The sequence below is a fragment of the Neofelis nebulosa genome, chromosome 7 (assembly GCF_028018385.1).
Source record: "Neofelis nebulosa isolate mNeoNeb1 chromosome 7, mNeoNeb1.pri, whole genome shotgun sequence".
NCBI classification, from domain to species: domain Eukaryota; kingdom Metazoa; phylum Chordata; class Mammalia; order Carnivora; family Felidae; genus Neofelis; species Neofelis nebulosa.
In genome coordinates, this window is record NC_080788.1 from 99,850,046 (window position 1) to 99,864,767 (window position 14,722).

Consider the following 14,722-nt stretch of genomic DNA (forward strand, 5'->3'; position numbering starts at 1 on the left):
ATTTTACCTATTGGAAAACTGGAGGCTCATGGAAGTTAAGTAACTTCGTTGAGGTCATACAGCCAATAAGTAAAGGAGGTTGAATTCAAAGGTGATCTATCTCTAAAGGATGATTCCATTCCAGTAAGCCAGAAGGCCTATTGCATGCTTCCTAATAGGGTCACATTTGTTTTAAGATAATACATAATAGCATTCTCTTATTTTGATTGACCTTTTGAGAAGTAGGGAACATACTTTGGGGCTAGGGGCTGCCTCTTTAAATGTTTTGTCTACCACCGTGCACAGTAAGTGTTCAGATGCTTGCTGAATGACTCAATGCTGAGTCCAGCAAGGGTGGGTGGAAGGCATGGAAGTGAAACATTCTTAGGTGGAGCTGCATTTTCATTAACACATGAGGAGGCATTTTGAACAACATTCCTAGATTTTCTGGGCTATCCTGTATTAACAAAATAACGTGTATTGAGTATGGATTACATATATTAACTTATGTAAGCCTCACAAGAACCCAAGACTGAGGTAAGAGAGACTGCATCACTTGCCTAAGGTCTCGGGTTATTAATTGGGAGACGCAGGATTCATGGCCAGGACATCTGACTTTAGAACCTTCACTCTTCCATGCTTTGGTCTGCAGTCCCCACCATGCTAGACTGCCTCTCAGCGAAGATTCCTCTACTCGGTATAATTCAGCAGGGTACTCATCTCCTAGGATGACAATGGAGATACATGCAGCCTGTGAGCAGCACGGAGGGAACAGAGGTGTCCACTGCCTGCCACTGTGCTCTCGGGCCTCCAGCCAAGGGCTGACTGGGGCTCAAATTCAGCCTCTGTTTCGTTGGCAAAGCCATGTGCCCTGGCCATCGTCCACACCAAATCAGGTCCCCTGGAGGGCTTCCTCTGCCAGGACAAAAGGTTGCCTTTTCCTAATTAACATGAAGGCACAATATAGGCAAGCAGCCCTGTAAGGGGATCTGATTTTTAGGGACAGTGAGGGTAGACGAGGGGGATAGTGAGGGTGTGGAAGAAATTACTAAGCTTCTAGGGCAACTCCAAGGTTGAAGAGTCATAAAACATGACCCTCTGCTTTAGAGTGTGGGCAAGAAAGAGCCAGGACACTACCCAGTCACTAAAGACTCTTTTTTTTTTTTTTTTTAATTTTTTTTTAACGTTTATTTATTTTTGAGACAGAGAGAGACAGAGCATGAACAGGGGAGGGTCAGAGAGAGAGAGGGAGACACAGAATCGGAAACAGGCTCCAGGCTCTGAGCTGTCAGCACAGAGCCCGACGCGGGGCTTGAACTCAACGGTCCGTGAGATCATGACCTGAGCCGAAGTCGGACACTTAACCGACCAAGCCACCCAGGTGCCCCACTAAAGACTCTTTTAAGGTCAAATCATAAATGAACTTAAAATGACCTGTTCATAATAGACTCATTTGTCCTAAGGAAAGCCTGTGTATTTTGGGGGAAAGACCAATTCTCAGGCAGGGCCTATAAGAGACAAATCCTCCCTTTGCACTTCCCAGTTTTATTAGTTGTCAGATCATTTCAGCTACAGCTATACAATTACAGCTTTGTTTTCAAAGTATTATAACATGTTCTCTATAAACAACAAAGGAATTTGAAAACTGTAAAGTACCATATACATGTGAGATATTAGGATGGTCAGGGGATAATGGGAAGGATGTTGATGATGATGAAGTTGAAGTCAGCTAAGATTTATTGAACTCTTATGATGCTGTGGGTTGAGCAATGTGCTGAGTAGTTCATATGCATTACTTAATTTTTAAACAAATATTTTTGAAACGCCTATGGTAGGCATACATTTAAGCACTAAAGAAAGGTGGTGAATAAGACACAGTCCTCATAGAAGTGACATACTAATGAAGGAGAGCCACAATAATCAAAATAGGCAAACAAATATATAATATCAAGTAGTGGTAAATGCTATACATAGAAAAGTCAAGAAGGATTAAAAGATAAGAGGAATGGTCAAGGGAAGGTCTCTGAGGAAGTGACAGTTAGGTAGAGACCTGAATGAAGTGGGCAAATGATTCATGAAAACATTAGGGAAAAGTGTTCCAAGCAGAGGGACAGCAAGTGCAAAGGCCCTGAGGTAGGAGAAAGCTTGGCATGTCTGAAGAAGAAGGATAGAGTGGAGTGAGGGAAGGTGATACTGAGAAGAAACAAGATCAGCTGGTGGTGGTGTTAGGAGTAGTAGTGGCAATAGTGGTAGTAGCTAAGTCAGTTGTAGGTGGTCAGGTTCTGGTAAGTCTGAAGATTTTGAGTTGGGAAATGACATGATCTGACAGAAAGGATTATTCTGTGTGCATTAACTCATGTAATGCTTATAGCAAACCTGTGAGGTGGGTCTATCATTTCCACACAACAGATAAGGAAACAGAGGATTAGAAAGTGTAAGTAGGTAGTGCAATTAAAATTGGAATGCTGGTCTGTCTGACTCCAGAACCAGGTTCTTATCCACCAGACCTAAGCTATCATGACCATTAAAACGGAGCTGTTAGGTGTGGGAGCCAGCCTCCAAGATGGCCCCCAGTAATCCTTGTCTGCTTGTGTCATATGCTTGTGTGTTCCTCTCCCACAATGAACAAGTCTGACCTTTAAGACAAACAAGATGTTGTGGAAGTGACTGACAGTGAGTGGCCTCTGAGGCCAGGTCATAAAAGACATCACTATGTCTGCCTTGCTTTCTCGGATGGCTCACTCTGGAGGAAGCCAGCCACGGAGGCCTCAAGCAGCCTATGGAGAGGCCTTCGTGGAAAGGTGCTACAGCCTTCCACCAGCCAGCACCTCCCACACGCCAGCCACAGGGAAGCCACTTTGGAAGTGTATCCTCCAGCACCAGTTAAACCTTCAGATGAATGTCCTTCGATCGACACCTTGTCAACAACCTCATGAAAGACTTGGAGCCAGAACCACCAGGAATTAAGCCATTCCCGAATTCCTGACACACAGAAAACTGTGAGAGAGCATGCCTATTGTTTTAATTTAGTAAATCTTGAGGTAATTTGGGGAAGCAATAGATAACTAATTAGGCTTCTGTGATAGCAAACACCCCCTAAACTGTCAGATCCAAATATTACTTAGAATGGAAATATTAAGAACCATAAGCATATTGATTTGCTTTAATTTTTAAAAAGGACTTAGCCTGTTCAGGCTGCTACAAGAAAATATCATAGCCTTGGTGGCTGAAACAATAGATATTTACTTCCCACAGTTTTGGAGGCTGGAAAGTCTAAGATCAAGGTACAGGCAGTTTTGGTTCTTGGTAAGAGCCCTCTTCCTCATCTGCAGATGTCTGCCTTCTTGCTGGACCCCCACATGACAGAGAAAAACAGCTCTGGTGTCTCTTCCTCTTCCTATAAAGGCACTCTTCTCATCATGAGAGTCCCATTCTCATGGCCTCATCTAAACCAAATGATCTCCTAAAGGCCCCACCTCTTAATACCATGGCATGGGGGGCAGTTAGGGCTTCAACATATGAATTTCAGGGAGACAGAATCGTTTAGTCCAGAACAACAATTAAGTGGCCATTTTCTAGGATGACTGAATTTTAGACAGATACTTAAGTATAAGTATGGTATATCAGAATACACTTATAAAATTTGATACTTAACCTACTATAATTCATCTAATAGGTAAATATAAGTTCGTATGCAGGGCGCCTCGGTGACTCAGTCAGTTAAGCATCTGACTTCAGGGCAGGTCATGATTTCATGGTTTGTGGGTGCGAGCCCCATGTCAGGCTCTCTGCTGTCAGTACAGAACCTGCTTCAGATCCTCTGTCTCCCTCTCTCTCTGCCCCTCCCCTACTCTCTCTCTCTCTCTCTCTCTCAGCAAGAAACATTAAAAAAAAAAAAAAAAAGAGGAAATAAGAGTTAGTATGCAATGTTGCTCTGTATTAACTGCCAGTGTTCATGGGTAGGGAACCTGTGATATCCATGGTATGCTCAGATAAGCATTTCTGTTCAGGTCCAGTTCAAGCACTTTTTGTTGTCCTGACTCTGTATCATTTATGATCCTTCCTCTGCCTTGGGCCATCTGTGTAGGAAGAACTGCTATTTGTGTCAGAGATGTCAATGCTAAGTGAATACACTCTTTCTTCTTCTGAAATTGACCAGACTTCAAAATTTAAGTCTGGTGTCTAAGTTTCAGTTTTCCTTCTGCCTTTGGACAACTGCAAGAACATATATTAAAACTATTGTAGACTGTGGGTCTAAAGTTCTCTCTTGTCTAGCAAGAGAGTGGGATGCAGGATGAACGTGGGAGATGGCTAATGTTTGGGAAAAGACAAGAGCCCCGAATAAGGGTCCTTGCCCCATTTTTATTAGGATCAGAAGGCTTACATACACGGCATGGACGTGTACAAAGAGACAATGAATCTGTGACCATTAACTTGTGGATGTGAGGGAAAGGGGTTCTTGCAGATATTCAGGGTTAGGGGTTTGGGTTAATACAAAGGAAAATCCTGACACCTGGTAGTGGGCAGAAGGTTGTTTACAGCAGACATGAGGCACCACCTCTGTTTGTCTTAGCTAGCCTAGGGGATGAGACCAGTAAGATGTGTGACCTCAGAGTTAACAAGGCATCTTTTCTTTTGTTAATCATCTCCACTCTGGGCTGCTTCACCTGCAGCACAGCGGTCTATAGCCCAATTTAACTGTTACCTATCTTGGTCCTTCCTTCCTGTGAAAGCAGCTTTCTGCTATAGTACTAAATCAGGGGGTGCTTCCACCCTGAATACCTAATCTTGTTTATTTCATATACCTATGTTCTATTTTGGTGTCTTTGCACCTCCCTATTCTGGGCCTTTGCCCCTCCCTCTCTATTCTGGGGTCTCTGTACCCTCATACTCTATTCTGGGTGCCTTTGCACCTCCCTACTCTATTATGGGGGCTCCAGCCCCCCTTTACTCTATTCTAGGGGCCTAAGTCCCCCTTCTCTATCCTAATTCGCCTAATCTTGTTTACCCAAACTCTGGTGTGAGCATCCTATGGCTTTGTACTTCTTTATGCCTTGTTAACCCACTGGTGTAAGCCCAGGGGATTCCTAAGCTTATTCCCCACATTAAAATCTGCCAAATAATTACGTCAGTGATTAGTTACCCTTCAGATGGCCAAATCTTCATTTAACTGTAATACAGGATTTCATGTGATAGTACCCCTTTGAACATTTAGAATTTTCTCTAGCTTGGTTTAAACATTTTATGCATGAATGAGAACATTATAAAATATTTAATAAGATTCTTTAAAGTTAAATTTTAAAGTCAATCTCATAAATTTAGAATGGCCCTTACTTTTGCCCTTCTGCATCTAGATGGGAAAGGAGAATAATTAATCTTCCTAATGGTGGCTTAGAGAGCTGTGAGATCATCTAAGGATGTTATCTCATAGACAGTGTAGTTGTCATTGAGTTTAGCTAAGCTAAAGGCATAATAGTGCTGCCTTGGCATACAATTGGTGTTTCGAGGCAGCCTGCAGGGGCCTTGAACTGACACCAGCCCCTCCTGTGTGTGTATGTCCTTGTAACAGTCCATAGAGTCATAGGAAAATGTAAGTTCCTGCTGTGACTCCCTCAATGGCTGACATGATAAACAGTCCCCACCCTCTTCCTAGGACCTTGTGCATCCCTTAGATAAAAACCCAATGAAATTTACCCAAACCCTGCTATTTTTCGGTTTGAATCAACAAATTTGGCCTTAGCCCGGGAACCCCCAAGCACTCTACTCACTGACCCTCAAGGCATACTGTGTACTTCCTCCAGGACTTGTGAGTAATAAATTTCTCTATTTCAATTTCTCTTATGGTCTTTTAATAAACTGCAACTTGCCATCTAATAACAAGTATTAATTTAACAAAGTCACAAGAGGTGACTATACTAATATCAGACAAAAGAAAATATAAAACAAAAAGAAATGTTACTAGATATAGAGGGAAATTTTATAATAGTAAAAGAGCCAATACATCAGAAATATATAACAATTATAAAGATATATACAAATATGCCCTAAAATACCTGAAACAAAAACCGTCAGAATTGAAGAGAGAAATAGTTCAACAGTAACAGTCGTAGACTTCAATACCCTATTTACAATAATGGATAGAATATTTAGGCAGAAGATCAACAAGGAATTAAAAGACTTGAACAACACTACACATCATCTAGGCTTAATGGACATCTATAGACCACTTAACCTAACAGAAGAATGCAGATTTTTCTCAAGGAATGGAACATTCCCTGGATTAGACATATGCTAGGCCATAAACCAAATCCCAATAAATTAGAAAGAACTGAAATCACACAAAGCATGCTCTTTGATCCCAATAGAGTGAAGTTGAAATTAATAACAGAAAGAAATTGGGGAAATTCAGAACTTTGTGGAAATAAATAACACACTTCTAAGTAACCAATGGACAAAGAGGATATCAAAAGGAAAATTAGTAAATACCTTCACAACAATGAAATGATGACACAACCTGACAAACGTTATGGGATGCAGCTAAAGCAGTGTTTAGGAGGTAACTTAGGGGTTCAATGCCAAAATTAGAAAAAGAAGAAATATCCACTTTAAAATACTTTGAAAGGAGTGGGGAAGAAAACTAAAACCAAAGATGCAAAAAGAAGGAGATAATGAAAGAGAGGATTTTTAAAAAATAGAGAAAACCACTGAAACTAAACATTGGTTCTTCGAAAAGATCAATAAAATTGACAAACCTTTAGCTAAACCAACCAGGAAAAACAAGAAGACTCACATTACTAAATTACTAATTAGTAAAATTAAGAATGAAAGAAGAGACTTAACATTGACCTTACAGATATAAAAAGAATTATAAAGGCATATACTATGAACTACTGTGGGCCAACAAATTAGATAACTTAGATGAAAAAGACGTATTACTAGAAAGACACAAACTACCAAAACTGACACAAGAAAAAGTAGAAAATCTGAATAGATATATAGTGAAAGATTGGATTAGTAATTTAAAGACTATCCACAAAGAAAAGCCCAGGCCCAGATTTCACTATTGACTTCTACCAAAAATTTAAAGAATTAATATAATTGTTGGGGCACCTGGGTGGCTCATTCAGTTAAGGGTCTGACTTTGGCTCAGGTCATGGTCTAATGGTTGTGAGTTCGAGCCCCACATCAGGCTCTCCACTCTCAGTGCAGAGCCCTTTTCAGATCCTCTGTCTTCCTCTCTCTCTATCCCTCCCTGCTCCCCACTATTGAAAATAAATAAACATTTTTAAAAAATGTTTAAAATAAAGAATTAATAGAATTCTTCAAAAACACTTTCAAAAAATAGAAAAGGAGGGAACAATTCTCACCTCATTCTATCAGGCTAGTATTATCTGGATATCAAAACCAGACAAAGACATCACAAGAAAAGAAACCAATATCTCTTATGGATATAGGTGTAAAAATCCTCAATAAAATACTAGCAAATGGAATTTATCAATATATAAAAAGAACTAAACACCATAACCAAGTGGGATTTATATCAGGAATGTAAGGTTGATTTAAATCAATTAATACAATCCACTATATCAATAGAATAAAAGACAAACCACATGATCATCTCAAAAAATGTAGAAAAACCATGTAATAAAATTCAACATTCCTTCATAATGAAAATATACAACCACCTAGGAAGAGAAGGAAACCTCTTCAAGCTAATAAAGGGTATCTGTGAAAAATCCAAACTCACATTATACTTAATGATGAAAACGGAATGGTTTCCTTCCAAGAACAGGAACAAGAGATGGTTCTCTACTCTTGCCACTTCTATTCAGCATTGTACTGGAGGTCTAGTCAGGGAAACTAGGTAGGAAAATTAAATAATTAAATAAAAGGCATCTATATTAGCAAATAAAAAGAAGTAAAACTATCTCTACTTTTAGATCACATATTATTACATACAAAAAAATGTAAGAAATCCACTAAAAAGTATTAGAACTAATAAACACATTCAGCAAAATTGCAGGATACAAGGTAAATATACAATACAAATTCTATTGCATTTCTGTATAGCAGCAATGAACAAACCAAAAATGAAATTAAGCAAACAACTGCATTACCTTAAAAAAAAAAAAGGTGGGGGGTACTGGGTGGCTCAGTAGGTTAAGCATCTGACTTTTGATTTTGGCTCAGGTCATGATCTCATAGTTTGTGAAACTGAGATTGAGCCCCGCTTAGTTGGGCTCCACGCTGATAGCAGAGACGGCTTGGGATTCCCACTCTGCCCCTTCCCTGCTCATGTGGGAGCTCTGTCTCTATAAATATAGATAAATGAACTTAACAATAAAAACAACTGCATTAATATAAGCATCAAAAAGAATACTTAATAAATTTAATAGAATTGCAAAACTTGTAATCTGAAAACTACAAGATATTGCTGAAAAAAATTAAGAAGACATGAATCAATGGAAAGACATCCTTGTTCACAGACTGGAAGGCTTAATATTGTTAAAAGGGCAACTCCCCAAACTGATCTACAGATTCCATGTAGTTTCTTGAAATTCTAGTTTGCTTTTTTATAAAAATCAATAAGCTGATTTAAAATTTTAAATGGAAATTTAAGGATCCCAGAATAGCTAAAACAATATTAAAAAAGAACATAGTTGGAAGACTCACATTTCCTCATTTCAAAACTATAGTAATGAAGACATGTGGTAATAGCATCAAGGGAGACATTAGATCAATAAAACAGAACTGGAAATTCAGGGAAAAACAAAATCACATACATATATGATCAACTGATTTCTGATAAAGTTGCCACGACCATTCAATGTTGAAAGAATAGTCTTTTCAACAAATGGTGTTGGGACAACTGGATGCTACAGAATGAAGTTGGACCTCTTATCCCACACCATATATAAAAATTAACTCAAAATGAACCAAATATCTACCAAATATCTGTATGAGCCAAAACTATAAAATTCTCGTATGAAAACATAGGTACCCCTGAATTAGGCAATCGTTTCTTAGATACCGTATCATAAACACTTTCATTTCAAGGTACATGTCCATGAGAAATGGGAACATTACGTCCACACAAAAACTTGTACATGAATGTTCATAGCAGCATTATTACTAATAGCCAAAGAGTATCAAGTGATGAATGGATAATCAAGTATGTTCTGTTCATACATTGCAGTGTGATTCAGCAATAAATGAAGTACTGATACATGCTACAACATGGATGAACTTTGAATGCATTATGCTAAATGAAAGAAGGTAGTCACAAAGGACCACATATTATATTATTCAATTTCTGTGAAATATCTAGAGTACAAAAAAACCATAGTGGCAGAAAGTAGATTGGTGTTTGCTTAGAGCTGGGGAAAGGGGTAGTTGGGTGGAAATGCGGAATGACTGCTAAAGAATACAGGGTTTCTGTCTGGAGGTGATAAATATGTTTTAAATTTGATTGTGGTGATGGTTGCACAACTCTGTAAATATACTAAAAACCATTAAATTGTACGTTTTAAATGGCTATAGTGTATGGTACATGATTTATATATCAATACATTATATATCAAAAATGATATATCAGTAATGTTTTTTTTTTTTTTTTTTTTAAAAAAAGAAGGAAAACCTTCAAGACGCCAGAGGAAAAAGGATCATGGCATATACCAGGGCTGTGACAGTGGGATGAAAAGATAGATTTCAGATGAATTTAGGAGTTAAAAGCAACAGAACTTGGTGATTTGGTTGATTAGTTAGGAGGGCTAATCTGGTTTTAATAACTCAAATAGTGTCTCCTTCAGATCTTTGGTGGTAAGATCTAGCAGCAAAGCTAGATCATCAGTGGCTCCTCCCCCTAAGCCTAATGAAATAAACCAAAACAATGAAAAACTAGCTCTCAGAGGAAGAGGTACAGCCTTAGCCTGGGAGAATTAGTGAGTCACACTGTGACAGTAAAGCTGTGCCACTTGTTAAAATATTGAAATACTTCCATGATGGTTGGCAGCTAGCTGCTACCTGGAGCCACCTACCTCCCCCAAGACTCCTGCCTCTACACAGCTTCCAGCTACTAGAGTCATCTTGGCTGCTCCCCCTGCCCTCCACCTTCCCTCTTGAGATCTTCAGCAACAAAGATATTAATCTTTAGTTTCTCCTGCACAGGGGGGCCACCAGGACATTGCTGAAGCATTATGGTCCATACTTTTCCTAACTGGTGATATCTAACTGAGGATGCTCAAAAGAAAACTGCCCATGGTTATTAGCCAAGGGTGGAGGTAGGGTTTACCCCCAGACAGGCTAACTGCTACACTATCCTTCTACTTTCTAGAATTTTTTGAGCTTTTCTCTATGGCCTTATGTAAGTTAATTTTAGTAAAAGGTCTCTGAGTAAATGAAAAAAAAATATTCTGTTACCAAAATTTAGGGTTTGATACAGGGTTATTAAATTGATATTATTTAATTACATTATTCAAGAATTATGAAAATGAGTGCTAACTTTAATTTTTTTAGAAACTTATTTTTATTTATTTATATTAACATTTATTTATTTTTGAGACAGAGAGAGACAGAGAGAGACAGAGACAGAGCATGAGCAGGGGAGGGGCAGAGAGAGGGAGACACAGAATCTGAAGCAGGCTCCAGGCTCTGAGACGTCAGCACAGAGCCCGATATGGAGCTTGAACTCAGAAACTGTGAGATCATGACCTGAGCCAAATCGGATGCTTAACTGACTGAGCCACCCAGGCACCCCTAATTTTAATTTTTAATTATAAATTTGGCTATAAGAAAATTTACAATTATATATGTGATTCTCATTCTATTTTTATTGGAGAACATTGCTCTATACTCTTATGTATTAAATCATTATTTATCAAACACTTATTAGTATTTACTGTTTGCCAGGCTCTGTGTGGCAATCATAGGGAAGCACTACTCAGATGCCTGCCTGCAAGAGAGCCTGCTGTGGGGAGCATTACTGATTGATGGTCCCCAGCTGCTGCCACTGAATGCTGAGGCCATGTTCCCTTTCCCGCCCAACTAACCACCGCTGCCAGCTGATGACTGAGTGGCAGATATACTTGTTCCAGCTTTTCCTGCCTGATATGAGATTCCTCTACCAGGGAGCTTTGGTTCAGGCCTCTCCATGGATCCGGCTGAGCCTTTCTTAGAACTGTACTGTGTTCTGAGGCTCTGCCCAGCCTTCCCTTTGTCCTTTTACAGGTGTCAGAAAAATACTGCAGTCTGCAAGCTCCCTGCCTACTCCTGCTCCTCTTCCCCTCGTTCCTCCCAGAACTTCTCCCTAATAAATCCCTTCTGTGTCTAATCCCATTTTAGCATCTGTTTCTTGGAAGATTTAAACTGACTCACTCTGTTTTAAGCACTTTATAAATGTTAGTTCATTTAATCCTCATAACAGCTCTGACAGAACAACAGTGAGGTAGGATAACCATTACCCCTTTTTACAAACACAAAAACCAAGATAACAAGAGGTTAGGCAACTTGCCAAATATCCTGAAGAACTTAAGTGGTAATGGCAAGATTTGAATACAGCCTGGCTTGAGTCCATTCACTTAATCACTACACTAAGCTACCTTTCCATCTTTCGGGGGGTGGCACTAATCTCAGAACATACTCATGATACAGAGTAAAATGTATTTTGGTTGATACAGAAAAGTAGGATGTGCCACACAGAACTCAGTGGTCAAGAGTGTATATGGCCTATTCTGCATACAAGCTTTAACTGAGAGGATAGCGTAGCGTTCACACTATGAGAAAAATGATATTAATAATATCAATAACTTATTCAATATTATATTATATAAAGAATACTATCTGATATTATTTAATTTATAATAACATTACATGAAGTTTAAATTGATGGTTAATTATTAACATATTAAGTTATCAATACTATATTATATAGATATTTCCACATATTTCCTGATATTTATACTTTTAGACAAATATTTCAGAGATCATATAAGAATTCTTTTAAGTTGATATGTATGTATTGTTAAGTGAAAAAAACTGAGTAGTAATTGAGGGATGAGCTCATTTGTGTATTTTTTTAAGGACAGTTTATGTGCATAGAAAAATTCTGAAAGCATACAAAAGAAAATGTTATTAGCAATTGCCTATGGGGTGTAAATTGTCACCGAAGATGGAAAAAGATTTTAGAGGGTATCTCTATTCACTTTATAGCCTTCGATACTTGCACATATAAGTCATAAGACTGCATTTTTTTGTAATATAAAAATGCACTTAAAATGAAATTTTAATAAATTATCATGAATGATGTACTGTTAAAAAGATTTATGAATATAAGCTCATTTTATCTTTTTATCAACCCTGTGAGTATAAAAGGCAGTATTAAAAAAATAAAAAAATAAATGCAGCTATTATTTCCATATTACATAAGAATATGTTTATATTCTTAAAAAATTTTTTTTAATGTGTATTCATTTTTGAGAGACAGAGAGAGTGTGAGCAGGGGAGGGGCAGAGAGAGTGGGAGACAGAACTTGAAGCAGGCTCTGGGCTCTGAGCTGTCGGCACAGAGCCTGACGTGGGGCTTGAACTCATGAAATGCAAGATCATGACCTGACATGAAGTCAGAGGCTTAATTGACTGAGCCACCCAGGTGCCCCTATTCTTTTTATGTACAGCCCATACATTATAATAAAAGCATGGCATATCTATAATTATCATTTTCCTCATTCATTCATTCAACGAATATTTATTGAGCATTTATTATATATTAGTTTCTAATAGTGGCTAGGCACTATGCCTTAGGGATTATAGTAGTGAACAAAATAGAGAAGTTTTCCACTGTCGTGAAACTTACATTCTTACTGAGTGAGGAAAGAAATCAGTTAATAAACAAGGACATCAGTTTAATATTTAGAGTGGACTAATATTTAGAGTGGACTAATATGATGGCTCTAATATGACTTTTAAGAGGTAACATTCAAGCTGAGATCAATGACAAAATGGAGTCATATGAAGACTGGTGGATAAGTAGTAAGTAAAGGGAACAGACAATGCCAATTCTCTAGTGTGAGAATGCATGTGACACATTCAGGGAACCACTGGAGGGTAGCAGGCTAAGGAGGAAGAGAGCAAATACTAAGTGAGGGAGCAGTTAGGTAGGTAGAAGATCAAGTAGGACTTTTTAAGTACTGGTAATGAGTTTAAGAAGTTTCGATTTAAGTAAAGTGGGAAGCACTTGGAGGGTTTTCAAGAGAAACAGCTTGATCTTATTTAAGGAAGCAAAGAGAGGACACAGGGAGATCAGTTGGGAATCTATTATCTTAGTAGAGGCAAGAGATGATAGAACCTTGGACTAGGGTGTTGCTATGCAGATGGAAATTAGTGATCAAATGCAGGATATGTTTTGGAGGTTGAGTTTATGGGACTTGTTGATGGAGTACATGAGGAAGGGGTGAAGAGAGAAACAATAAAGAATTAGAATGGAAATTTTTGTCTTGAGCAACCTGATGGACCTTGGGGCTTTTTACTGACATGGAAGACTAAGAGAGGGAGAATCAAGAATTTTATTTTTTGGCCACATAATGTTTGAGCTGCCTATTCTATATCCAAGAGATGTCCTGCAAAGAGTTGAATACATATGTCCAAAGTGCCCAGAGTGGGAATGACAGGTAAGACTGAGGTCTTTTACGTCCAGATTGAGGTTTATCTGGAGGAGTGTGCAGATACAAAGAGAAAAAGGGGCCAGTACAGCATCCTACTAGGATTTCTAGGGCAAACCAATGCTTAGAAATCACAGAGAGGACCAACCAAGAAGTTTCAGAAGAAGCAGCTAGTGAGGAAGGAGAAAAAGCAATCAGGTGAGGCTCAACTGAAGGCAAGATAGTAAAGCAGCTTCAAGGAGGGTGCGGTGACTGTAGAATACTGCTGTCAGTGAAGTAAGATGAATACTAAGCAGAAACAATTGGCTTTGTTAACATGCAGATCACTAGTGTCCTAGAAAGAGCCTTCAGTGTCAGGGTGAGGGAGTCAGCCAACTAGAGTGAGTTTAGGAGAGAAATTGAGGTGAGATGTAATTGCAACTATTATCATTTGACTAATACTTTCTAAAGACAGTGCACATTTTGATTTGTATTTGCATTTACAAATGCCTGGGGAAAAAAATCTCAAATATTTGCTACAAGCCTATGTGTTTTGTTCCCATGTTGAATTTCAGATTTGGCATCTCTGTAACTACTGCATTTAAAAACAAATTGAGGTATAACATACATTCTAAAGTGCATAAAGTGCACTAATCTCAACGGGTACAGCTTGATGGTTTTTTATGTGTACGCCCTTGTAACCAACTGTTCAAAGATAAGGAATGTAAAAGTATGCCAGAAGATTCCCTTGTGCACCTTTCCAGCCTGTAATCCCCTACAAGAAAATCAAAATTCTGACTTACATAAACATCCATTAGCTTTACTACAAAAATTTCCAAAAGAAACAAATGAAAACTCTAAAGGGCGCTTAATTGGACACTTCTTTAGTGTAAACTTACCAACTGGCTTGAGTAAGTATGAATACCAATCATTTGGCGCCAAAAGGTGAAACAATATTTAAGCCAGGCCGCTCCGTAGCCCCGCCCCACTCCCTACACCACGCCCCCTGCTTGCTCTTTTCCTTCCGAACAATTCTAGGGCTCGCCCGGCGTAGGGAAGAAACCGCTTTTCTGTCATGCGCACTAGGGATTGGCGCTTTTCCCTCTCTAC

The 14,722-nt window shown here is 38.7% G+C and overlaps 1 long non-coding RNA gene across 1 annotated transcript; it reads right to left on the reverse strand.

Moving 5' to 3' along the window:
* Positions 1–544: 544 nt before the first annotated feature.
* On the reverse strand, positions 545–14,672 carry LOC131517206 (uncharacterized). The gene is made up of 3 exons (XR_009264457.1): positions 14,512–14,672; positions 7,727–7,839; positions 545–702 (listed from the first exon to the last, which is right to left on the reverse strand). It is a non-coding gene; the product is annotated as an uncharacterized LOC131517206 (long non-coding RNA).
* Between the last annotated feature and the right edge of the window lie 50 nt (positions 14,673–14,722).